The sequence below is a fragment of the Macaca nemestrina genome, chromosome 9, assembly GCF_043159975.1.
Source record: "Macaca nemestrina isolate mMacNem1 chromosome 9, mMacNem.hap1, whole genome shotgun sequence".
Lineage (NCBI taxonomy): Eukaryota > Metazoa > Chordata > Mammalia > Primates > Cercopithecidae > Macaca > Macaca nemestrina.
In genome coordinates, this window is record NC_092133.1 from 38,583,190 (window position 1) to 38,602,972 (window position 19,783).

General features: G+C 37.3%; 1 protein-coding gene across 7 annotated transcripts in view; it reads left to right on the plus strand.

Annotated features, from left to right (window-relative positions):
* LOC105470210 (cytochrome P450 2C3-like) overlaps nucleotides 1–19,783 on the plus strand; it is a 112,451-nt gene that overhangs the window by 9,652 nt on the left and 83,016 nt on the right. For 2 of the 7 annotated variants that reach the window (XM_071069454.1, XM_071069453.1), the window contains exon 2: nucleotides 15,025–15,125. The exons of the other annotated variants lie outside the window; for them this stretch is intronic. The gene's annotated coding sequence lies outside the window, so the exon portion shown is untranslated. The remainder of the gene's footprint in view (nucleotides 1–15,024; nucleotides 15,126–19,783) is intronic. 7 annotated transcript variants of the gene reach the window in all.

Sequence of the window (19,783 nt, forward strand, 5' to 3'; positions counted from 1 at the left end):
GTTTTACTCGTCACCCAGGCTGGAGTGCAGTGGCATGATCTTGGCTCTCTGCAACCCCTGCCTGCCGAGTTCAAGCGATGCTCCTGCCTCAGCCTCCTGAATAGCCGAGATCAAAGGCACCTGCCATCATGCCTGGCTAATTTTTGTATTTTTGTAGAGACGGGGTTTCACCATGTTGGCCAGGATGGTCTTGAACTCTTGACCTCAAGTGATCCACCGGCCTTGGCCTCCGAAAGTGCTGGGATTACAGGCATACGCCACCACACCTGGCTTTGTTGACATGCAATTATTTGTAGGGATTCTATAGGGATTCTTCACATTTCTGTGGCATGAGTTGGAGTGTCTCCTCTTTCACTTCTGATTTTCTTTCTTTTCTTTTTTTTTTTTTTGAGACTGAGTGTCACTCTGTTGCCCAGGCTAGAGTGCAGTGGCGAGATCTTGGCTCACTTGCAAGCTCTGCATCCCAGGTTCAGGCCATTCTCCTGCCTCAGCCTCCCGAGTACAGGCGCCCGCCACGACGCCCGGCTAATTTTTTTTGTATTTTTAGTAGAGTCGGGGTTTCACCGTGTTAGCCAGGAAGGTCTCGATCTCCTGACCTTGTGATCCGCCCACCTCGGCCTCCCAAAGTGTTGGGATTTCAGGCATGAGCCACCAGATTTTATTTCTTTGTGTATTTTTCTTATTTGTTTTTCTTAGTTATAAGGTTTGTTGATTTTGTGGGAAGATTTTTTTTCTAAGAAAATCCTAAGAAACATTTTATTTTTTTATTTCATTTTTGTTTAGTAAGCAAGGAACATTTTAATTTTTTCTTATTTTTTGAGAGGAAAATTACATGCTCATTTTATTCATGTCTCTAAATGCAAAGGCCCAAACAAATAAAAATTACGAAATTCAATCCAAGAAAATAAAAAGAAGAAAGAAATGCAACGAAAATTTAACATTTGAAAATATCTTTAATTAACTCTAACATATTAATAGAGAAAAACTGTTTTACCTTTTTAACAGGATCAGAAAACACACTTAATATAATGTAGTACCTATTCATGATTATTGGAAAAAACAAACATGTAGACCTCAATGTATTAGGTTAACTTCCACACCCTGTTAAATAATATGTAGTAAAACTGGATAGGCAAGCAAAGAACAAAAAATAGAACTCTACAGTAAACATTATCTTTAACAAAATTGGGTCGGTTTCAGAATGATACAATAGTTAAAGTAAGTACTAATATTTGTTTCATTCAGGTGGATAACTTACTATTTTCTCTTGACCAGTGTTAAAAAAAGGCAAGACAGGTGTGAAAGCAAAGCCCTATCTTAAAATGAATAATGGTAGTTTTATAACAGCTGCTAATTTGAGCCTGCTTTTATGTAATAAAATCCTAGACACAGCATTTGCCCTATCATCTTAATATTGCTACCTATGCCCATACTGTGGGCTCACCTACATCATTTGGGAATCACACTACAGTGTTTATAATAATCAACACCTGAGCAGCTGACTCGTGGCTTAGACTTCCCACTTTAGTGTATTTTTAGTTCAAGTACAGAACGCTTATTATGGTGCATTCAAAATACTTGCCTTTATTTTGCACGTATCTTTCTAATAGCAAATATTTTTTTTCTTTGCTTTCTCCATGTTTGAAACTTGCACTACATTAAAGGGATATTCTGCAAAATTGTCACCATCTCTTTCCCTCATTCTTGTGTCTGGGCTCTGTATTCCAAAAGGATATTGAGGGGGAAATAAAAGCAGTAATGTGAGATTATCCTTGGGGTGCATTTAGAGAATGCTGTACTTTCCTTGTTGCCTACCTTTATGTTAGAAATTTAGATAAACCACTCCAAGAGCTCACTTGATAATAGCTGTCATAATCATTACTATGATCTCCTACCTGGACAATATAAGGTGGCAGTGGCTTCCCCAGAGAGCCTGGCTTCAATTTTATTGTTTTGGAAGTGGCACAGAGTAGACCCTGTTTAAAGAAATGCAGACAAGTTTTTCTTTAAAAAAGCAATAAATTAATGGATCTAGTCATTGATCATAACCAGACATTATGTGCCTCCTAACAGAACAACATTACACAGCCTAACAAAATCTTGATTAAAAAAAAAAAAAAGATCAAGCAAGAGTGTGACTAAATTAACCTCTAGATCAATTTACAGGAAATTCAGGGGAACAGAAGAACATGTAAACCATACTACAATTAGCAAAATCCAGGCTGTGAAATATTCAAAAGAACCAACAACTCAGTTTTTTAAAATAAGAAATTGCAAGGGAAAAAGAAGGTAATGAGGGAATTCATAGATTAAAAGGTATACAAAAAACTTATCAACTAGTCACAATGTGTGAGCTTAATTGGAACAAACGGTAGCAAGAAAACATGTATGACTTAGATGATGGATGAAAATGTCAATGGTAGATAATTTGTTGATAAAAGGCAATTATTGTTAACTTTTAAGTGTAATTGGAGAATATGTTTGTTTTTGGAGTCCTTGTTTTTTTAAGATATATATGCTAAAGCTATTTATGAAAAAAATGTAGCTTTTGAGATTGAAGAGGAATAATGATAAAACAGGATTAGGTAATAATTGTTGAAATGGGCAGTGGATACATGGGAATTCAATATACAATTTTGTCTATTTTTGTATGTCTTTTGAGATTTTCAATGACAAATGTCTCAAAAATAAGTAATTGTTGGATGCTGAGAAATACTTCAGCATACATGTAGGGCACCCCGAAGAGGGCACAGAGGTCTACCTTGGAGGACATGAGAACTGGATCTTGAATGAGTCAACCATGGGTGTAATGGGATGGAGAAAATTTTTTTTATTAAATTTTACCCCTAAAATGCTGGGACTATAGGCATGAGCCACTGTTCCCAGTCTAGAACAGGAATTATTTCTGTCTTCTACATGGTTATTTCTCCAGTACTTATTGCTAAGTCTTAACACGGAAAAGAGACTTAATATTTTCTTGTGTTTACATGCTAACAAATTGGAGCCCCCAGATTCTGAATGTTTTTGAGGATGGCCATAGTGATCTCTCTCTAGTGTACTATGATAACTAGTTTTATGGTTCCTTTAAGAACTCCTCCTTCCTTCCATGTAATCTGGTGGGACTATTAACCATGGTCCCGTAGATCCACTTTTTGGGATGAACAAATATCTCAGGTTAGGCCTCTTAAGTTACAGTTCAAGGGAAAAGCATATGACAGAAGCATGGTCAATCAGAGTCTGTTGCAAGAATTTTCCAAAGTAGAAGTAGAAGTAGGGCTATTTTGACCTTGTCTGAAGGAGAGATGACTCCAGAGTTACTGGTGTTATTCTTGTCTGCTTTGTGTAAGAAACTCATCAGAGAACAACTCAGAGAAAAAAGCAGATGGAGCAATTGAGAGGGAGAGAGAGAGAGCGAGCTGATGTTTTAAGAGTTAATATTTTTTAGTCCTGGCGTTTTCACCCCTCCAGTCTTGATTCCATAAGCCTTGAAGCTGTTCCCAGCAAAATGGACTTATAATTTCTACTTTCACTCAGGCTTGTTTGAAATACGTTTCTGTCACTTGCATCCTAAATAATGCTCACAAAACACAAGGCTGCTTAGCTATTGCCAGTACATTACAATTAAATGGAAGATGTACATTTTCTCCTATGCAGGCTGTATAACTGACTAAAAATGCCAAGTTTATTAAGTGTTGCTGGAATCAGATCAACTTGGTGTATCAACCTTGCTTATTTCAGATGTTCTGAGTGTCATATTTGTATTTCATATAAAGAAAGATAAAGCCAAAATGATTGTTGCCTAAGATGTGCTGTTTTCTTGCTAGACAGAATCATTCACAACCTGAGATCAGTGGGGAAACATAATGCAATGAATGAGTCCTGTGTGCTGAAAGTGTCAACTCTTTGGATGAAATTAAATGGATCTGTGAGTGTGGTATAGACAGAATCTGAGACAGAATTTGATCATTTCTCAAGTTCCCTCTTTTACAGTTTTTAATTGTAACCTGCCTGCCAAGTGTGAGCTTGACTCTGAGGTCTCAAACATTTGAACCTTGTGTTATGAATTTTCTTTCACTTTCTAAGTGAAAGTGTTTCCTGAACCGTATGGAACTACATAGCTCCACCAGGGTCCTCAAACTATAGACCTCTCCCCAGAGCCTGGGCTATCAATTTGACTGTTTCATCTTCTCCCACACAGGTTGAGATTTTCCTAGTCACCAAAGAATGCTTTTGAAAGTATAAGGACTAAGTCCTATAAAAAGGCTTTGGTGTTACCAAGATGATGGAATTCCCTTCTTAGTATAATTCAAAAAAACAGTAGTAATATATAAAACAAACATAAGAAATCCCTACACGCCAGCCCCCCCACCCCCAAATTCTTATTTTTTCCATGCTGACTATTTGAATGTTTTAAAAATATTGGATATTCAATTCTTTAAAAAATATTTTGTGTTTCTGCTTCTCAGAGAGCCTATTTTATGGACCATCTAGCATGAATGCGGTTAATCCAGGCAGCACTTGCCTATTTTCTTTTCTTTCTTTTCTTTTTTTTTTTTTTTTTTTATTTGAGATGGAGTCTCCCTCTGTCGCCAGGCTGGAGTGCATTGGTGCGATCTCGGCTCACTGCAACCTCTGCCTCCTGGGTTCAAGTGATTCTCCTGCCTCAGCCTCCTGAATAGCTGGGACTACAGGTGCGTGCCACCACGCCTGGCTAATTTTTTGTATTTTTAGTAAATACAGGGTTTCACATGTTGGCCAGGATGGTCTTGATCTCTTGACCTTGTGATTTGCCCACCTTGGCCTCCCAAAGTGCTGGGATTACAGGCGTGAGCCACTGCTCCTGGCCCACTTCCCTATTTTCTATTGTTCCTATCTACCTGGAAAACACTGAAACCAATTCATGTCAAAATTAGGCCACCAGCCTAAGGTACCAGCTCTCCATTCCTATCTGTGGTGTTTCCATCATGTAAACTTTTCTGCTTATTTCTCTTTTCCTGCATTCTCATCCTCATGTTGCAGGAACAGCACTGTTTGTTTCCTGACTCTTTCTCTCCCTCCAGAAACTTTTCACAGTGCCCTCTAGATAGAACATCAATTGAGTGGTTAAGGAACTATTCTACATCCACATCTATATCCTCTTTACTGGATGTTGTCTTCATCAGTTGCCTTTCCAGAGACCTGGCTCTTCCGTGGGAAGAGGTTTCTACTTATTTTTTTCAAGTGGGGGATGTTGATCCTTTTATATTCCTTGGATTTGGCATCATCTTCTGAGCTCCCAATACCACCTTCTAACTATTACTTCTCTGACGCTATGTGCAACCCCCTTGTCTTTTTGACATTCATGCCACTTACTTTTACCACCCTATACCACTCTTTGTTGTTATAATTTACCAACTTCTCTGTCATTCCTTATCCCTTAAAGCTTTCAGCATGATGTTCATGATCTTTCCTTTGACTCCAGGTCCCACTGTCATCCCTAGTGCCTCCTACATCCGTATGAATGATCAGTCCTACCCCCAGTCTCTTCCTTCCTTGATCCTGATCTCCAGGAAGTATCATGTGTCTCCTTAAAATGTATGTACTAAAGCCCTAATACTCACTGTGATGGTATTTGGATGATGGTTTCCAGCTTCATCCATGTCCCTGCAAAGGACATGAACTCATCCTTTTTAATGGCTGTATAGTACTCCATGCTGTATATGTGCCACATTTTCTTAATCCAATCTATCATTGATTGACATTTGGGTTGGTTCCAAGTCTTTGCTATTGTGAATAGTGCTGCATGTGTCTTTCTAGTAGCATGATTTATAATCCTTTGGTTATATACCCAGTAATGGAATCACTGGGTCAAATGGTATTTCTAGCTCTAGATCCTTTAGGAATTGCCACACTGTCTTCCACAATGGTTGAACTAATTTACACTTTCACCAACAGTGTAAAAGCATTCTTATTAAATAAGGAATCTTTTCCCCATTGCTTTTGTGTGTCAGGTTTGTCAAAGATCAGATGGTTGTAGCTGTGTGGTGGTATTTCTCCGTTCTGTTCCATTGCTCTATGTATCTGTTTTGGTACCAGTACCATGCTGTTTTGGTTACTGTAGCCTTGTAGTATAGTTTGAAGTTAGGTAGCATGATGCCTCCAGCTTTGTTTCTTTTGCTTAGGATTGACTTGGCAAAGCCAGCTCTTTGTTGGTTCCATATGAACTTTAAAGTAGTTTTTCCCAATCCTGTGAAGAAAGGCAGTGGTAGCTTGATGGGGATGGCGTTGAATCTATAAACTACCTTGGGCAGTATGGCCATTTTCACAATATTGATTCTTCCTATCCATGAGCATGGAATGTTCTTCCATTTGTTTGTGTCCTCTTTTATTTCCTTGAGCAGTGGTTTGTAGTTCTCCTTGAAGAGGTCCTTCACATCCCTTGTAAGTTGAATTCCTAGTTATTTCATTCTCTTTGTAGCAATTGTGAATGGAAGTTCACTCATGATTTGGTTCTCTGTCTGTTATTGGTATATAGGAATGCTTGTGATTTTTGCCCATTGGTTTTTATCCTGAGACTTTGCTGAAGCTGCTTATCAGCTTAAGGAGATTTTGGGCTGAAACGATAGGGTTTTCTAAATATACAATCATGTCATCTGCAAACAGGGACAATTTGACTTCCTCTTTTCCTAATTGAATACCCTTTATTTCTCTTGCCTGATTGCTCTGGCCAGAACTTCTAACACTGTGTTGAATAGGAGTGTTGAGAGAGGGCATCCCCATCTTGTGCCAGTTTTCAAAGGGAATGCTTCCAGTTTTTGCCCATTCAGTATGATATTGGCTGTGGGTTTGTCATAAATAGCTTGTGTTATTTTGAGATACATTCCATCAGTACCTAGTTTATTGAGAGTTTTTAACATGAAGGGGCGTTGAATTTTGTCAAAGGCCTTTTCTACATCTATTGAGATAATCATGTGGTTTTTGTTGATGGTTCTGTTTATGTGGTGGATTATGTTTATTGATTTGTGTATGTTGAACCAGCCTTGCATCCCAGGGATGAAGCTGAGTTGATCGTGGTGAATAAGCTTGTTGGTGTGCTGCTGGATTCTATTTGCCAGTATTGTATTGAGGATTTTTGCATCCATGTTCATCAGGGCATCAGGGATATTGGTCTAAAATTCTCTTTTTTTATTGTGTCTCTGCCAGGCTTTGATATCAGGATGATGCTGGCCTCATAAAATGAGTTAGGGAGAATTCCCTCTTTTTCTATTGATTTGAATAGTTTCATAAGGAATGGTACCAGTTCCTCTTTGTACCTCTGGTAGAATTTGGCTGTTACTCCTTCTCGTCCTGGACTCTTTTTGGTTGGTAGGCTATTAATTATTGCCTTAATTCCAGAGCCTGTTATTGGTCTATTCAGAAATTCAGCTTCTTCCTGGTTTAGTCTTGGCAGGGTGTTTGTGTCCAGAAATTTATCCATTTCTTCCAGATTTTCTAGTTTATTTGCGTAGAGGTATTTATAGTTCTCTGATGGTAATGTGTATTTCTGTGGGATCAGTGGTGATATCCCCCGTATCATTTTTTATTGTGTCTGTTTGATTCTTCTCTCTTTTCTTCTTACTAGTCTTGCTAGCGGTCTATCAATTCTGTTGATCTTTTCAAAAAACCAGCTCCTGGATTCATTGATTTTTTGAAGGGTTTTTTTTTTGTGTCTCTATCTCCTTCAGTTCTTCTCTGATCTTAGTTATTTCTTGCCTTCTGTTAGCTTTTGAATGTGTTTGCTCTTGCTTCTCTAGTTCTTTTAATTGTGATGTTAGGTTGTCGATTTTAGATATTTCCTTCTTTCTCTTGTGGGCATTCAGTGCTATAAATTTCCCTCTTCACACTGCTTTAAATGTGTCCCAGAGATTCTGGTACGTTGTGTCTTTGTTCTCACTGGTTTCAAAGAACATGTTTATTTCTGCCTTCATTTCTTTATTTACCCAGTAGTCATTCAGGAACATGTTGTTCAGTTTCCCTGTAGTTGTGTGGTTTTAAGTGAGTTTTAAAATCCTGAGTTCTAATTTAATTGCACTGTCTAATTGCACTGAGAGACAGTTTGTTGTGATTTCTGTTCTTTTACATTTGCTGAGGAGTGTTTTATTTCCAACTATGTGGTCAATTTTAGAATAAGTACGATGTGGTGCTGAGAAGAATGTATATCCTGTTGATCTGGGGTGGAGAGTTCTATAGATGTCTATTAGGTCTGCTTGGTTCAGAACTGAGTTCAATTCCTGGATATCCTTGTTAAACTTCTGTTTCGTTGATCTAATATTGACAGTGGGGTGTTAAAGTCTCCCATTGTTATTGTGTGGGAGTCTAAGTTTCTTTTGGGTCTCTAAGGACTTGCTTTAAGAATCTGGGTGCTCCTGTGTTGGGTGCATTTATATTTAGAATAGTTACCTCTTGTTGTTGCATTGATCCCTTTACCATTATGTAATGGCCTTCTTTGTCTCTTTTGATCTTTGATGGTTTAAAGTCTGTTTTATCAGAGACTAGGATTGCAACCCCTGCTTTTTTTGCTTTCCATTTGCTTGGTAGATCTTCCTTCATCCGTTTATTTTGAGCCTATGTGTGTCTCTGCACATGAGATGGGTCTCCTGAATACAGCACACTGATGGGTCTTGACTCTTTATCCTATTTGCCAGTCTGTCTTTTAATTGGGGCATTTAGCCCGTTTACATTTAAGGTTAATATTGCTATGTGTATATATTTGATTCTGTCATTATGATGCTAGCTGGTTGTTTTGCCCATTAGCTAATGCAATTTCTTCCTTGCATTGATGTTCTTTACAGTTTTGCATGTTTTTGCAGTGACTGGTACCGGTTTTTCCTTTCCATATTTAGTGCTTCCTTCAGGAGCTCTTGAAAGGTTGGCCTGGTGGTGACAAAATCTCTCAGCATTTGCTTGTCTGTAAATGATTTTCTCCTTCATTTATGAAACTTAATTTGGCTGGATGTGAAATTCTGGGCTGAAAATTATTTTCTTTAATAATGTTGAATATTGGCCCCCCTCTTCTGGCTTGTAGAGTTTCTGCCGAGAGATCTGCTGTTAGTCTGATGGGCTTCTCTTTGTGGGTAATCTAACCTTTCTCTCTGGCTGCTCTTAACATTTTTTCCTTCATTTCAACCTTGGTGAATCTGACAGTTATGTGTCTTGGGGTTGCTCTTCTCAAGGAGTATCTTTTTGGTGTCCTCTGTATTTCCTGAATTTGAATGTTGGCCTGGCAACATTCAAGGTTGGGAGGCCTTGGGAAAGTTCTCCTGGGTAATATCCTGAAGAGTGTTTTCCAACTTGGTTCCATTCTCCCCGTCCCTTTCAGGTACAGCAATCAAATGTAGATTTGGTCTTTTCACATAGTCCCATATTTCTTGGAGGCTTTGTTCGTTTCTTTTTACTTTTTTTTCCCCTAAAGTTCTCATCTTGCTTTATTTCATTCATTTGATTTTCAATCACTGATACCCTTTCTTCCAGTTGATCGAATTGGCTACTGAAGCTTGTGCATGTGTCATGTAGTTCTTGTGCCATGGTTTTCAGCTTCAACTGGTTATTTAAGGTCTTCTCTATACTGTTTATTCTAGTTAGCAATTCATCTAATCTGTTTTCAAGGTTTTTAGCTTCCTTGTGATGGGTTCGAACAACCTCCTTTACTTCGGAGAAGTTTGTTATTACTGACCTTCTGAAGCCTACTTCTGTCAGCTTGTCAGTCATTCATTGTCCAGCTTTGTTCCTTTGCTCGTGAGGAGCTGCGATTCTTTGGAGGAGAAGAGGAGCTGTGGTTTTTAGAATTTTAGGCTTTTCTGCTCTGGTTTCTCCTTATCTTTGTGGTTTTATTTACCTTTGGTCTTTGATGATGGTGACCTACAGATGGCGTTTTGTTGTGGATGTCCTTTTTGTTGATGTAGATGCTATTCTACATTTCTGTTCGTTAGTTTTCTGCTATTTCTGTTTGTTAGTTTTCCTTCTAATAGTTCCTCAGTTCAAGGTCTGTTGAAGTGGGGGTCCTCTTGTTGCTTGAGAGGCAGGCATTGGCATAACTCAGGCATGACTAGACTTCAGACAGCCTGCCTGGCTGTCTCAGCTTCCACTTTAACTTCCTGGAGTGAAGGCTCAGATTTCTCCTTCTGGGTTATAGCCTGGGGTATATATCCATCTGATCCTGGCTGCTCAGGGGCAGTTAGCCTTGGTAAAAGGGGCTAGATTGGAAAGTATGGAGGAGGAGTCTTCATTCCTTCTGGTGGTTCTTGCAAAACGGTTTTTCCTGTAGCTTTTCTTTTTCTCCATAGCTGACAGCACAGTCAGCTGACTTATCTAGGACTTCTTTTTTAACTTTGTGGTTTCCCGCAAAGCTGCTTTCTTTCGGCTCAAGCTGTGAGCATTTCTGCCACAAGCTGCTAGTCAAGACTGCATCCAGCCATGAGTCAATATAAGAAAATTTGGTCTGAATGCCGTGACCGTCCTCTGACTCCAGTCACTACCTTAAATACACCCCCAATTGTTTCCTTATCTATAGTATCTCTGGCAGGCCGCCAATACTAAAAGAGGGCTATTCTAATTCACAGAGAGTTCTTAGCATCTGAGGGCTTAACTCCTTAATCTCCTGCAAAGCCTTTCTTAAAGTTCGTTAACATACATTCTAATTCTAATGTGGTGGGTTTTGATGCTCTTTCTCCTCTCACGGTGCAGCACATTCACCTTTCCTTTCACTCTGGACCCACTGGATGATTGGACCTGGTTGGTCCTACACTGCTGGGAGCTTACAGCCTCTACTAAGAAACCTGCAGCCTCCTACACGTGACTTCTCGCAGTGGTTCTTCCCAGAACTGTCTCTCTCACACTCACACATGTCCTCACTCCTAATTCCCTTTCCTGGTTAGGGCAGTGAGCCACTTTCACCGCCTCCAGTTTCTTATCCTAACCAACTTAGCGAGCCACTCCTGTCCTGTGTCGGTTACTTTTAGTCAAAAGGGGCGAACCCCTCTCACTACTTACAGTTTCCTTTCCTGACCCACCCACAAGCCTCTCTTGCGCCCTGTCAGTTAGGGTGAAAGTTTCATCCAAATCAATGAGCAACTCCCGTTGTTCCTAGTCCTTCTGGGTCGGATTAGTCCTCACACCCTGGGAGGTGATTAGGCTCCCCTTCCATCCTTAAGGACCGGTTGTGCCTCAGGGCCCAAACCTTACCGTGGTTCAGATATCTGCTCTCATTTCCGGATACTATCCAGCAATCCCCTTTACTGGTTCCATTTGCGCTGTCAGAAAGGGCATCTGGACACGGAGGGCCGATCCCCTTTTGGGTTGAAGCTCTCCCATTGGTGTCAAGCGTCCCAGTTCTTCCCTGTCCAGGAGCCTCAGTCCCACAGGCAGAGATAGAAACCTGCCATCCCCAGTCCCAGGTTTGGGCACCAAAATGTTGCAGAAAATTAAGAAACTGTAGAGACCAATCCGGAGGCAGGAGAGCTTTTATTTTAGGTATACTCTGGCTCAGCAGACATGCGTCCTGAAAGTCTGAGCCTTGAACAAAGAAAACCAGTGCGTTTTAAGCATCTTGAGGCAGGAGCTATGTGAAGCAATAAGCAGGCTTGCAGAAGTGAGAACAAAGACCTTTGTGTCTCTTTTGCAACATATTTTACATCTTTGGGAAACTTGGTTTGCAACTTATGCTTATCTGTTTTGTGACCTTGCAGCTATGTAGGGAAGAAAGAAACTGGAATTTATGGAGCTTGCAAAATATGTGGAGGGTAGATATGGTCAATCTGTCTTGAAACAGACAGTATTCTCTTTAACTTTAACTTTAGAGGGGCTACTTAAATTCTTTTTAGCCTTTGTTAATACAGCAATTCATTGTATGAGCTATTGTTATTTTTTTTACTATTACTATAATGTTTACTATTATTATGCTATTATGTTATTTTCTTAATTTCTTACTTCAAAGCGATTGCTCCAAACATGAGACAGGGAGCAAGTATATTATATATTTTGATAGATACACACACACACACACACACACACACACACACACATATGTTTTTTCATTTACTTTTAAATATGCCCTTCTTTCAACAACATAAATGTACTGAGGCAGTTGTATGGAATTGGATAACTAATCACTGCATTTCTTTGTAATAAACAAATTCCTTGAATCTTGGTTTTCCTAAATTCTAAAGATTATAAAGGGACAAACTTTTCTGAACTCTCATTTGTATTTATGTAGAAAAAGTTATAGACTTAGTGACTGTTCAATTTTAAATAAATTGTTTAAGTCCAAAGTGAGTCTATGTGTTACATAATAGGTATTCAAAAAATATTTATGGAGGGTAATTGAATTGAGATTCTTCCCAATGCAGAGTTCACAAGTTGTTAAACCAGAGTTGGTATCTTTTCCTGCCTTAGCAGTAGAAATTTGGGTGAATCTCATCAGTTCATTTTCCTCCTTTGTAAAATGGATAAAAATTACCTGCCTGTGTCATAGGTTGATTATGAGAGTCAAATAATAACGTATTCACAAAGGTACATCATAAGCTTCACAGAACTCTACAAATAAAAATAAATATTGTTTTTGAACTAAGAAAAACATTTTCTTTTTAAAAAGAACTTTAAAATTCTAGGCACTTATTTAAAAACCTAATATTACTTTTAAAGAAGATAATGATAAAATTAAGTTCTCTTACAGAAGTGATATCAAGAGTGGCATTTTGATTTTCTTTATATCCTTTGCCCACTTTTTGATGAGGTTGTTTGATTTTTTTCTTGTAAATATATTTATGTTTCTTGTAAATTCTGGGTATTAGACCTTTTCAGATCGGTAGTGTCAAGCCTCTCAGCCCAAGCCAAGCCATCGAATCCTCTGTGACTTGAGGTATATGCCCAGATGGCCCGAAGTAACTGATGAATCACAAAAGAATTGCTAATGCCCTGCCCCGCCTTAACTGATGACATTCCACCACAAAAGAAGCGAAAATGGCCAGTCCTTGCCATGATATTATCTTGTGAAATTCCTTTTCCTGGCTCATCCTGGCTCAAAAAGCTGCGCCACTGAGCACCTTGTGACCCCCACTCCTGCCCGCCAGAGAACAACCCCCCTTTGACTGTAATTTTCCTTTACCTACCCAAATCCTATAAAATGGCCCCACCCTTATCTCCCTTCGCTGACTCTCTTTTCAGACTCAGCCCACCTGCACCAAGGTGAAATAAACAGCCATGTTGCTCACACAAAGCCTGTTTGGTGGTCTCTTCACATGGATGTGCATGACAGGTAGATTGCAAAAATTTTCTCTCATTATGTAAGTTGCCCGTTTACTCTGATGATAGTTTCTTTTACTGTGCAGAAGCTCTTTAGTTTAGTTGGATCCCATTTGTCATTTTTGGCTTTTGTTGCAATTGCTTTTGACATTTTAGTCATGAATTCTTTGCCCATGCCTATTTCCTGAGTGATATTGCCTAGGTTTTCTTCTAGGATTTTTATGGTTTTGGGTTTTCCATTTAAGTTTCTAATCCATCTTGAGTTAATTTTTTAAAGGTGTAAGGAAGGGGTCCACTTTCAATTTTCTGTATATGGTTAGTTTGTTTCCCCAGCACCAGCTACTGAATAGGAGGTCCTTTCCCCATTGCTTGTTTTTGTCAAGCTTGTCAAAGATCAGATAGTTGTAAAAGTGTGGTGTTATTTCTGAGGTCTCTGTTCTGCTCCATTGGTCTATATTGTCTGCTTTGGTACCAGTACCATGCTGTTTTGGTTACTGTAGCCTTGTAGTATAGTTTGAAGTCAGGTAACGTGATGCCTCCAGCTTTGTTCTTTTTGCTTAGGATTGTCTTGGCTATACAAGGTCTTCTTTGATTCCAGATGAAATTTAAAATACTTTTTTCTAATTCTGTAAAGAATGTCAATGGTAGTTTCATGGGAATAGCATCAAATCTATAAATTACTTTGAACACTATGCCCATTTTCACAATATTGATTCTTCCTATCTATGAGGATGGAATGTTTTTCTATTTGTTTGTGTCCTCTCTATGAACAGACACTTGTTAAAAGAAGACATTTACACAGCCAATGCACATATGAAAAAAATCCCAACATCACTGATCATCAGAGAAATGCAAATGAAAACCACAGTGAGATACTATCTCACACTAGTCAGAATGGTGATTATTAAAAAGTCAGGACATAATAGATGCTGGCAAGGCTGTGGAGCAATAGGAATGCTTTCACATTGTTGGTGGGAATGTAAATTAATTCAACCATTGTGGAAGACAATGTGGTTATTACTCAAGAATCTAGAAGCAGAAATACCATTTGACCAAGCAATCCCATTACTGGGTATATACCCAAAGGAATATAAATCATTCTACTATAAAGACACATGCACACATATGTTACTGCAGCACTATTTACAATAGTTAAGACATGGAACCAACCCAAACACCCATCAATGGGTGTTTAGACTGGATAAAGAAAATGTGGTACATATACACCATGGAATACCATGCAGCCAGAAAAAGGAATGAGATTATGTTATTTGCAGTGACATGGATGGAGTTTGAGGCCCTCATTCTCAGCAAACTAACACAGGAACAGAAAACCAAACACCATATGTTCTCACTCATAAGTGGGAGCTGAACATTGAGAACCCACGGACACAGAGAGGCAAACAGCACACTCCAGGGTGTGTTGGGGGTTTGGGGGCAAGGGGACGGAACTTAGAGTATAGTTCAATAGGTGCAGAAAACCACCATGGCACACATATACCTATGTAACAAACCTGCATGTTCTGCACATGTATCCCTCCCCTTTTTTGAAGAAATAAAACAAAAGTAAAAAAAACAAAAAAACAAAAACCAAAAACATTTATCTTATTACATTTAGATCCTGATCTAAATATATCATGTACTTTTCTGTGGAATCTGGACATGGTATTATTTCTGGACTGAGGTATTTTTGATCTAGTCATTTCCCCACCCTCCTCTCTTAACTTATAAACTTGACAACTCCTTATTAGCCTTGTTTCCCTGCAGCGACAGAAGATGTGAAGGAAATTCTCTCCAAACTTTTCTGCTGACTTCCTGTAGATTGTCCCTGCCTGCTGCAACACCGAGCACAGCTCTTCAAAAACAGGGTAGGAGACTAAGGAACATTGAGAGTCCTGTGTTGGGCTCTGCATATACATGGCTGCTAGTCTGGGAACTCCTTTCCCTTTCTGCTGCTGTTGTGTTGGTGCCTATTGCTTCTTTAAGTATAATCGGCAGATGTGCTGTGTCAGCTGTGTCTTCCTGGGTTCAAATTCCAGCTTTATTCCTTATTTGGTTAGGGAAATATCTGAATTTTCTCAGGTTAATTCAGCTGTAAACATTGCTATCAGATACAGTTTTTTAAAGATTCAGTGATTTAACAGGGTCTATCTAATAGGATTATATAACCTAACTGGTGCAAAAGAGCCACTAAAATATTTCTTCATTTACTATTGTGATGCTGGTTATGTGCTGTTTCTTCATGTAGCTGTATTATGAAATAAAGCTACTTAAATCTTCTGAAGGATTTATTTTGTATTTATACATGATTGATATACTTGCTAGCAATGAAGAAATTTCTAGAACTATTGTCAATTCTACCAAACTTTGTAGTTTTTGTCATTGTTATTTTGCACTTAATTTTTGATACATAGAATTTACTTTTAGTCTTTCCTTTTATTTGGTCCATAGTGGTCACTGAGCAGTATATTCAGGAGGTGCTGCCTGTAAATGCTTATCTCATCTTAGCAGAAAATGAGACATCTTAGTTTCTCATCTGATGAATTTTATCTAATGCTTATTAGAGCTCATGTTCTTATATTGTCCTCAGGATTAACTTTCCTTTATATAATTTTGCATTTTCTCTACTGTGAAAAAGGTATTATGGTTTTGGTGGTATATATAAAACTTTTAGTTAACAAATTGCCTATTGTAGTTGTTTGTATCTATCTATGTAATCAAAGATGAGAATTAGTATCAATAATCTTTGTTTGGCAGTAAGATACCCCGTTCTCAGAAATGTGACAATTCTTCTTGTTTTTTGTTAGCTTATTTCAAAGGGATATTTTTCTTATGGCTTTGTTCTTTTTTCTTATTAGTTGCCTCTTTATGTATTTATTTTTATAACCACATTCTGAAAACAACATTATTGGTTTGTTCAGGTTTTCTATTTCCTCATGGTTTAATCTTGTTTCGTTGTATGAGTCTAGGAATCTGTCCATTTCTTCTATATTTTCAAATTTATTGGCATATAGTTGCTCATAATAACCACTAATAATCCTTTGAAATTTCTACAATATCAGTTGGAATGTCTTTTTTTTTTTTAATCTCTACTTTTATTTATTTGAATAGTCTCTCTCTCTCTCTCTGTCTCTCTGTCTCTCTCTGTCTCTCCTTTTTAGTTACTCTGGCTAAAGGTTTGTTAATTTTGTTTAACTTTTCAGGAAAAAACCTCTGCTTTATTGATCTTTCTTTTTTAAATTTAAATTTCATTTATTTTTCTCTGATCTTTATTGTTTTCTGCACTAATATTGGATTTGATTTGCTCTTGCTTTTTAGTTCTTTAAGATTCATCATTAGGTTGTTTATTTGAAGTTTTTTTGTAATCATTTATAGCTGTAAACTTCACTCTTAACACTGCTTTTGCTGTATCCCATAGGTTTTGGTTTGTTTTGTTTCATTATCATTTGTTTCAAGACATTTTCCAATTTCCTTATTAATTTCTTCATTGACCCACTTGTCATTTAGGAGCATATTTTTAAGGTTCCATGTATTTGTATAGTTTCCCAAATTCCTCTTGTTGTCAATTTCTAATTTTATTCCATTGTGATCAGAGAGGATACTTGATATTATTTCAATTAAAAAAATGTTTTAAGACTTGTTTTGTGACCTGGCATATGGTGTGTCATTGAGAATGATTATGTGCTGAGGAAAAGAATGTATATTCTGCAGCCCTTGGATGAAATATTCTGTAAATATCTCGTAGGTCCATTTGGTTTACGGTGCAGATTGAGTTGGATGTTTCTTTGTAGATTTTCTGTCTGTAAGATCTGTCCAGTGTTTAGAGTGTGGAGTGTTAAGAGACTCCAGCAATTATTGGATTGGGGCCTGCATTTTACTTTAGCTCGAGTAATATACTTTATATATCTTGGTGCTTTAGTGTTGGGTGCATACATATTTACAATTGTTATATTCTCTTACTGAATTGACCTCTTTATCATTATATAGTGACCCTTTTTGTCTCTTCATTTAGTTTTTGTCTTCAAATGTATTTTGTTTGATGTTATCATGGCTACTTCTGCTCTTTTTTGGTTTTTAATGGCATGGGCTTTTTTTTTATCATTTAATTTGTAGTCTGTGTGTGTCTTTAGCTGTGAAGTGTGTTTCTTATAGGGAACAGAACATTGGGTCTTGTTTTTTTATCCATTCAGCTGCTCTATGTCTTTTCAGTGGAGAGTTTAAGTCATTTACATTCAATGTTATTACTGCTAAGTATGGACTAATTCCTACCATTTTGTTATTTTTCTTTGTGGTTGTGTTGTGGTCTTATCTTCCTTCTGTTTTTTTTTCCTCCTGTCTTCATTTCAGTGATGGTAATTTTCTCTGATGCTATAATTTTATTTATTATATTTTATTTTTCCTTGTATGTTATTTGGTTCAAGGTTACCATGATGGTTGGAAATACTATCTTATAACTAATTTTCTAATTGATAACACTTAATGCTGTTTTTATAAACAAAGAAAACCTAATAATCTATGACTTTTTATCTCTCCACATTATAACTTTTTGTTGCTACTATTTATATATTATTGTATTATTACTTGAAAAGTTACTGTAGTTACTATTTTTGATAGGTTTATCATTTAATCTTTCTACTCAGGATAAGAGTAGTTCACATACCACACTTACACTGTTATAATATTCTCTGTTTCACTCTGTACCTACTATTACCAGTAAGTTTTCTATCTTCAGATGATTTCTTATTGCTCATCATTGTACTTTTCTTTCTGATTGAAGTACTCTCTTTAGCATTTCTTATAGGGTAGGTCTAGTGTTGATGACATTCCTCCATTTTTGTTTGCCTGAGAAAGTCTTTATTTCTCCTTCAGGTTTGAAGGGTATTTTTGCTGGATATACTATTTTAGGGTAAAAGTTTTTTCCTCCAGAACTTTATCTATGTCATGCCACTCATTCTGGCCTGGAAGGTTTCCTATGAAAAGTCTGCTGTGAAATGTATTAGAGCTCCATTATATGCAATGTGTTTCTTTTATCTTGCTGCTTTTAGAATCCTTTCTTATCCTTAAGTTTGGGGAGTTTGATTATGAAATTCCTTGAGGTAGACTTCTTTGGTTAAATTAGCTTAGTGTTCTATAACATTATTATATTTGGATATTTATATCTTTCTCTAGGTTTGGAAAGTTCCCTGTTAATATCCTTTTGAGTAAATTTTCTACCCCTGTCTCTTCCTCTCCCTTTTCTTTAAGGTCAATAACTCTTAGATTTGCCCTTTGGAAGGTATTTTTTACATCCTGTATATGTGCTTCCCCCCCCCCCCTTTTGTCTGCTCTTTTGAGTATTTTCAAGTAGTCTGTCTTTAAGTTGACTTTTTTTTCTTCTGCTAGATCGGATGTTGAATAAGAGTGTGAGAAAAGGCATTCTTTTCTTGTGCTGGTTTTCAAGGACTATGCTTCCAGTTTTTGCCCATTCAGTGCAATGTTGGCTGTGGGTTTGCTATAGTTGGCTCTTACCATTTTGAAATATAATCCTTCAATACCTGTTTTATTGAGAATTTTTAAAATGAAGGGGTGTTGAATTTTATCAAAGGTCTTTTTTTGTATCTGTTGAGATAATCATGTTTTTTGTCTTTAGTTAAGTTTATGTGATAAATCACATTTATAGATTTGTGTATGTTGAACTAACCTTGCGTCCCAGGAACAAAGCCTACTTGATTGTGGTGGAAAAGCTATTTCACATGCTGCTGGATTCAGTTTGCCAGTATTTTGTTGAGAATTTTAGCATCAATTGTTCATCAAAGATATTAGCCTGAAGTTTTCTTTGTTTTATTTATTTATTTATTTATTTATTTATTTATTTATTTATTATTATACTTTAAGTTCTAGCATACATGTGCTTAATTTTAGATTCAGGGAGTATATGTGCATGTTTGTTTCTTGGGTATATTGTATAATAATGGGAATTGGGCTTCTATTGTACCTGTCATCCAAATAATGACCACTGTATCAATTTTTAATCATTTCACTGTGTCCACTTTTCTTCCTTTCCCTTTCTGGAGTCCTCAGTGTCTGCTTTTCATTTTTATTTTTATGGATGCTCATTGTTTAGCTTCTACTTAAAAATAATATGCAACACTTTATTTTTTGCTCCTGAATGAGTTTTCCTAGGATAATGGCCTCCAGCTTCTTCTATGTTGCTACAGAGTATATGATTTCATTGGTTTGTATGGCTGTATAGTATTCCATGATGTATATATACCCCCATTTTCTTTATCTGATCAACTGTTGATGGACCCTGGTTGGTTCCATGACTTTGCTATTGTGAATAGTGCTGCAGCAAATATACAAGTGCAGCTGTCTTTTTTATTTAATAATTTCTTTTCCTTTTGATACATACCCAGTAGTGGGATTACTGGATTGAATGGTAGCTCTATTTTAATTGTTTTTGAAATATATTCATAGTGTTTTCCATAGAGGTTGAACCAATTTACATTCTCACCATAGTGTACAAGTGTTTTCATTTCTCTACATC